This window comes from Columba livia, chromosome 16, assembly GCF_036013475.1.
Source record: "Columba livia isolate bColLiv1 breed racing homer chromosome 16, bColLiv1.pat.W.v2, whole genome shotgun sequence".
NCBI classification, from domain to species: Eukaryota; Metazoa; Chordata; class Aves; order Columbiformes; family Columbidae; genus Columba; species Columba livia.
Genome location: NC_088617.1, coordinates 12,403,403 through 12,410,841, shown reverse-complemented (window position 1 = coordinate 12,410,841; position 7,439 = coordinate 12,403,403). Strand labels below are relative to the sequence as shown.

At 37.8% G+C, this 7,439-nt stretch overlaps 1 long non-coding RNA gene across 5 annotated transcripts in view; it reads right to left on the bottom strand.

The window, feature by feature from the left end:
* Window positions 1-530: 530 nt before the first annotated feature.
* Window positions 531-7,439, bottom strand: part of LOC135575591 (uncharacterized) — a 235,871-nt gene continuing 228,962 nt past the window's right edge. For all 5 annotated transcript variants that reach the window (XR_010466643.1, XR_010466642.1, XR_010466645.1 and 2 more), the window contains one exon: window positions 531-5,430. This is a non-coding gene — a long non-coding RNA (uncharacterized LOC135575591). The remainder of the gene's footprint in view (window positions 5,431-7,439) is intronic.

The window sequence follows — 7,439 nt, the reverse complement described above, 5'->3', positions numbered from 1 at the left end:
TGAATGGATTCAGGCTACAGTTGATAAGCTTATCTTGAAGTAAGACAGAAGTTCGGCTGCTGAAATTCCTACCGTTTCACTGTCATTATACAGCTGAAAGTCAAGAACTGTCAAATTACATGAATAATATCTATCCATATTTAATACAGCGAACTGTTGACAATTGCCTCTCATCCTTCCCTTCAGTGCATGCGCCCCATGAAACAGTTAGCAATGATCAGACTGAATATAGGTAAATCTGTGGCCATATAACCACACTCCAGATAAGAAACTCACTGTGTCTAAAATGGAGAAAAAGAGGAGATAGCAGCAAACAGAAAAAACTTGAGAGATAATCCTTCCTGGACCACAACAAGGAAAAACATTGGAAATTGTGCTGACACTACTGATGTTACAAATACTACAAGGCTAAGGATAACGCAGACTAGACTTTTTTCCCCCACCCCATTTAGAAACAATCACATTATATCTTCTTATAAGATACGAGAAAGATTGTTATCTCGTATAATGAAAACCAAATGACAGGCAGATAAACTTAGTAGCTGTTTATAAAGTCTTGTACAGTATTCTCAATGGTATACAGATAAGGAAATCACATAATTGAAATGGCTACAAACAGCATTAAAAAGGCATATAAGACGAAAATAAGGAGATCAGATGCAGAAGGCAGACAAATTTTAGATTACTGATGGAGGCGTTCTTGTGAGGCACTTTGATTTCTCATGGGAGCTGCACAGCAAATTCTCCTCCAGGCTGGTGTTGTCTGAACTCAGAGCCCATCGCTCTCCTCCAGTGACCCCTGTCATCCTCACCCACCTCAGGGACTCCAGGCTTGGCAATGGGGCTCCTGGAACAACCCCCAGCTTTGCTTTTTATTTTAAACTCTTTGCTCTTTAATGTCTTCAAGGATATCTTTGCTTGGGCATCTTCAGAAAGAGTCGATGGAAGGCACTAGCTGCTGCTCACTGTTCTCTTCCGAAACCGGAAAACCTCAAGTCCTTTCCTATCTAAATAAGCAGCAATGTATTTTCTTGACTTCCTCAAGTACAGAAGTACCAGGGAATCATTTTTACTGGAGGTAGAACAGCAGCATAAGAGTTTCTGCTTTGAGGCAGATTTAAACTGAAACCGCATTGTTAATGTGAGATTTGCTGGAGTTCTCAGACCTCGCAGTCAAACACGAACCTCGGCGGGAGGATGGATGTTGTGTGCTCCAGCGCAGCATCTCAAAGGAGCCAGAATTCAGGTCAGAGTGGAAGTCCTTACACTGCCATAATCTTCTCTAGGCAGAGAAGAAAAAAAGAATGCAGCTGGACAAATGAGCTAAAATCAGAAGAATCTTGAACAAACATCTCAAGCATTAATAATTTATGTGGAAGGAAGAAGAAAATCATCAAAATAATTGAGCAATTGCAGACAAATACCACAATCCCTTGTATTGCCAAAACCTCATCATTGGAAACGTATACGTCTGATTTCCAAGTGTATTAATGAAACAAAAAGGCATCTACAATAGATAAATAATACATCATATGGAATTCACAGTCTATTTATAATAGAGATCAGTGACACCTATCAACTCATATTAAATCACATCATGCATATTTTGCCTCGTCTGCACTTTGTCAATCTCTGCTTCCTATTTCATTGCTGTAGTAGCTACATTTAACAGAAAAGTAACGCACAGACCAGTTGAAAGAAGTAATCTTAAAAATCCCTGGAAGAACGTTTAAAAAAACAGCAAGGATCAGCTGTATTTATACACTTCAATGGTAATAGTGCTGTTCCACCTTTTACTTTTTACAGACATTTAATGAGTAAGTTCTGCTGTTACAGCTGGACAGTAGGTACCTCGCTTACAGGTCAGCAAATCGGAATTAAGGTCCTACAAGGAACTGAGGTCACAGAATGAGTGAGCGGCAGGTTTGGGACTAGAATAGGGGTATCCAACCTTCTGAGCTGTAAAACTGAGTTATCGTCCAGCCCTGACCTGCGTCCTGGTGCAAAAACACGAGATGAAGTGGGTTCTTTGACAAAGAACTTTGGTTTTGAGTTCTTACAAACATCACCCTTAAAACAGAACTTGAATTTAGAAACATCCTTCAAAAACAGCATAAATAAGTTATTTTGCAGAAGAATTATTTACCATAAGAAGAGATCAGTTTGGAGATCTGTAGGGAAAAAGTTACTAGTCACATCATCAGAAATGGGGTCTAAGGAAGCTGAAAAACCTGGATTTTGCATGAAGCTTTAAAAATATAATTAGTGATCTAACAGAAATAGACGTCACTGGCTGTAGTAATGTCTGTGGCAAATAAATAACAGTCAAACACAATAAAACTCCCTGTAATGTACTCTATTGTAATATTGATGGCAGCATATGGCAAACATCTGACAGCTGTTAAACAGATGTGGCAATTAGCAAACCTTATGGTCATGCTGTTAAGATTATTATGCAACACGTTCTCCAGTAAAATTAGATGACTTCCTACTTTCTGTAGCTTTACACATGTGGAGTGTTAGTCTAATGTCCCATTTAGGCAATATTGTTAGCTAATGTCTCCTAACCCATATTTTTTTAGTTGATGCCTCATAGAAGATTTAGAGAAATCCAGAATTTAAACAAGAACAATATCAATTCAGCTGTGTAGCAGATACTTCAATTATAATAGCTAATGGACAAATTGAGAGATAAAAAGACTTTTCTATCATGTTGAAATTCAATGAACAGTTTTCAATTAGGCTCCGAGTATAAAAGGGAAAAAAGAAAGATACTTTTCCTTGATGTTAACATTGCGGGAAAAGATGAGAGTAACTTTGCTTTTTCATTATACAGAAGAGGTGCATATAATGATGCATATTTAAATTATAAATCAGGTCACTATCTGCCAAATGAAAGCAATATCAATTAGAGCTAAGGTGGATCAGGCTTTAAAACTCCTTATATTTAATGACAAATGTATGACTGTTACCCTCACCCAGCCAACAAAGGGATAATTTAAGGCAGTAAGAAATCAAAGAGTGATGTCACAAAAATAAGCCCTCACAGCTTTTTGGATAGTATTATTATAATTAATAGACTTCCAATGACTTTTTTTTGCAGGTTATGGGCTTTCACAAAAGCATTTATTGCAGGCATAAAATATAAAACTCTAAAGAGTGGGTTTGACTGAGGTTGACTTGAGGGTCCTTAGCCTTTCTACTACAGTAATTCCTGTAAAATAATAGTTTCATTTATAGGCTCAATTTATAATGTTGAATTTATGCCAGTTCATCTGATATCAATCATGATAATAGCATGATCTATTGTATGTCACTTGTGCTAATGCAAATTAAATATCATTACATTACAAAAAAAGCCCTATGTTAAAATAACATTAAGTGTGTAACTTTAATCAGAAAAATCAAGGATGAATTAGCTATTTGGGGTGAGCAGATATACAGATAATAAATGTAAAACCATGCATATCTTATAAAATTATATACATGCTGAAAAAGGAAAAGCTAAGCAAAATATAAAATTGATTAAGGCTTGAGTAGCAAGATTAACACTGATTTTTCCCTCTTCATTGTAGTTAAGGTCGAGTAGCAAGCAGTTTATTATCTTTCTCTTTAACCACTGTGGTTTTCAGCCCCGTCTTTAACACGAGTATTAGGAATCAGATTTAAAAAACCCCTTTGGATCTGCAAATAAAGTCCTTTCAGTACCCCTATGTCTTGATAAATTACATACTTGCACACTTATCATTGTATATATGCATTTGGGTATAAAACTGTACAAATCGCATGTCAACTGAGATTATTTATAGGTACAGCTAGATAATAATAGTTTTGAGATGAAAATGCACCCAAAGATTTTTTTTTTTTTGCAAAAAATTGTTTACTTATTTTTGTTATTTTTAAGATTGTGCCTTACTAAAGTCTGTGTTCATTCTTCCTTGCAGAAGTGGCAGGACACCCTATCTACATTATGCATAACAGCAGGAAACTTTCCACAAAAAAATTGAGAAGATCTGAAATATTTGCGAAAACCTTCATGTTTGAAATTTTCTGCCATTTTAGGCAGAATAAGTGTTTATCGGCCGTGTCTCTGGGTGTTAGACATCATTTACACAGTTTAAAACACTTAGCATGGATTGTTTGCATTTTCTTCTTGAAACGAGGAGAGAAATCACTTCACCAGAAAATATTGTTTGTGAATTCTCCCAGCCTTGGAAGTGCTGCAGCTCCTATTACAATTCTTGCTTATAGATCAGACACGGGGATAATTTTTTAAAAGATACTTGCAGTGATAAAATATTGCCCATCCTATTACAGCAGGATCTGTGGTGCTCTGGACTGTGGTTCCAGTAGAGCTCCTGCAGACATTTTAATTACTCGCGGTGGTTGTACATGCGTCCCTTCTATTATAATGACTTGAGCATTTTGCAGTCATTAGTTTGGCCGCCTGCTTATTGATGGTTACTAAAACATCAGGCAATATTGCTCTCCATTTCTGATAGGGGGATGAAGCACTGAGGGGCCCAAGTCACACAGAAAGCACCTGTAGAAATGACCACGAACGTCCCAAGTCCCCATCGAGTGCAGCATTCCTCTGCTGTCCGGCGACCTTCGTGGAAAGAACCCAAATAATATTTCAGGTTGTGGCTTTTCCAGTTAATCTGAGATTGACTCGTGGTTTAATGTGATACGTTTCTTTCCTTATGAACATCTGGAAGGAAGGAAACGTGAAACAAATGTCGCGGTTGAGACGGACAAATGACATGCACCAAGTTCTTCCAGGATGAAAGTAGTAGGTGCCATTTATTGCTACAAGTGCATTTTTATACAATTCTACCAGTTCATGTGTCTTTTCACTATTGGTTACAAGTTACAGCAGTAACATCTCATTGGCTAATTTTGCTGGCATCCATGTTATTCTTCTACTCTCTTCTCTCTCACTGGTGCATCCCTTCTCTCTCATGGGTACAACTTAATATCTCCGGATACTTCTTTACTCCCATCCTTCCCAAGGGTAAACCTTAACATCTTCAAGGCTGATTTCTATTCCCATACTTTCTGTCAAGGATTCCACAGACCCGCTGCAGTTTCCCATGCACAAAGTCTTTGCAATATGCTCTTCAGCGCTTTATATTTGGGTTTGGCATCTCTGGGCAATACTTTTCCCATTGACGAAGTTTTGCATAATTAACTGCACTCCTTATAGAAGTAACTCAGAAGATCAAACCTAGCAAGGGGCTTTGCACATCTTCTGTTACAACAGACTGCTCTCCGAAGGCATATTCATTATTTCGCATTTTTCCTCCTTCAAATGGCGGTGTTGCTTGTTTCAGAAGCAGAACTGACACTTCAGCATTCATCGCTACAGATGTTAGAGATATTCTTTAATGTTGGAAGGAAACACAAACCTCCTAATGGAGACCTTGGCAGCTAAGTGAAAGGAAAATAGATTGTTTTAAAATATATTTATAGGTCTTTTAAAATATATATGCTCTGACAGTGATTTGGTAGTTTAAAAAGTCTATTATTAAATTTGTTTTAAAATCTCTGTTTACGAAGTCTCATATGCTTTTGTTATGTATTTCACGTATTAAAATGCTGGGCTTTCAATTGCATTTGAATGTACTTCAGCCTCCTTTCATGTACATTTTGAGAATTTTACCCAAAGTTAAAATAAACTTAGTGCTTGTGCTGAATTTAACTCTGCCACAAGATGAAGCCAAGTGTTTAACAGCTTTCCAAAAGGTCTTAGATGTTCATTTACATTCATATATGAGCAATTTTAAGTCTGTCTGTCTCTCCATGACATAACAATTCTTCAGATGATAACGTGACCAGTAAATGATACACATATGTACTCTTGCACTTGGTCTATACATCTGCTTAACTTTAAAGAAGTGAGCGAATCTCTGCTCACATTATGAAAGTTCAAACGTGTGGAAATATCTGCCAGATTGGGAATACAGTTATGAAGAAACCTTTATTCCAGTTTCTGCCCAGTACAAGAAGCTTCATATTCGATAGTGATGGAACAAACCAGTTGCAAAATTTTTCTTGTGGCTTCCCGTCTACCTTCGGGTACAGGCTGGAATCAGGTATAAGAAACTTGAACTCGCATCTGGTTCCAAATGGGAGCTCTGCCCTGGTAACATACCGGAATGACACCTGAGAAAATGCAAAGTTTCTGAGGCAGCTTCACTACCCAGAGGAATCTGACACACCAAATCCAACCCTTCTAAATGCATCCTGTATTTTCCAGTAATTATTTAATCTGCAAATAATTTACTAGGTACATTTAACCCCATTTTCTGTTCATAGCTTGCCCCTGAGCACTTTTTAGTTTTCTCTTTGAAATGTTTAAGTGAGTACTTTTTTATGAATAATTTTCAGGACTAGATTCTCTGCAAGGCTTAACTGTTCAAGTCTGTGTGTGAGGCGCCTCTCATACACCTCCCGACATGGCAGAGCTTCATCATACCTACTTCTCTACCATAAGGGACCCTCTAATAACTCTAAACTTGCAAGATGATCCAGCAGCAGAGGCAGAATGAACCTGGCTGTGGTGACTCGTTGCTGGCTGGTCGAGTGGCTTTTGTTCGCTCCAGAGGAGCACTGGGAATCCTGCAAATCAATGCAAACACCTCACTGGGGGTATTTGACCTGAAAAAGAAGCAGATGGCAGCCTTTGCGATAACCTCCTTGAAATGCTGCATTGCTGTAAATAAAAATCAGGGCATATGGTATTGAAAATGCCACGAAACACAGCAATAGCCATCTGACAGTGCTCATTTTCCGATTTGACAGGAGGATCAGGAACGCATCTTTAAGTAGTCGGTAGAAAACTCGGAGGTGGCAGCAAATGAGTAAATGTCTAAAACTCTTAGGGAGGTCACGGATATATATTTCCTCAGATTTCATATTTGGTTGCTAGAAGCAGCAAATGCACTCACAACTAATTCCATTCATTGGGAAATAAGAACAGAAAGAAGATGGAAAGGAAAAGAGCAGCATCAAAAGTGCCAGCACCAGGAAGAGATAAAACCAAATCAGTATTCAAATTGCATGCATGTCTCAATTTTGCTTTGTTATTGTGTCACTATTTTGAAAAGCCCAAATTATGCTCATAAAAACTTAAGCTATGCATACATATGTATGAAAGTATTCAGCTTCAGCAGGGTTGATACAGACAAATCTGGTAGTAGGTTTCTTTTCAGGTTGTGAGAAGCAAATAATAATCAAGTGTAGTTGAGTTGTGTGAGATATTGGAGTCCTGGAACCACCTCCTTTGTCTTGTTCTTCTCCAAGAGACAAGGAAGAGTATGAATGTATTTCTCCATCTCATCTGTGGGCTCTTTCCAGTTTTCAGTGAAGATAGCAGCAAATTGTTGTTGAATTCAATGCAGGGGACCAAAGTCTTTGTTAATATTGTGCTACTATAA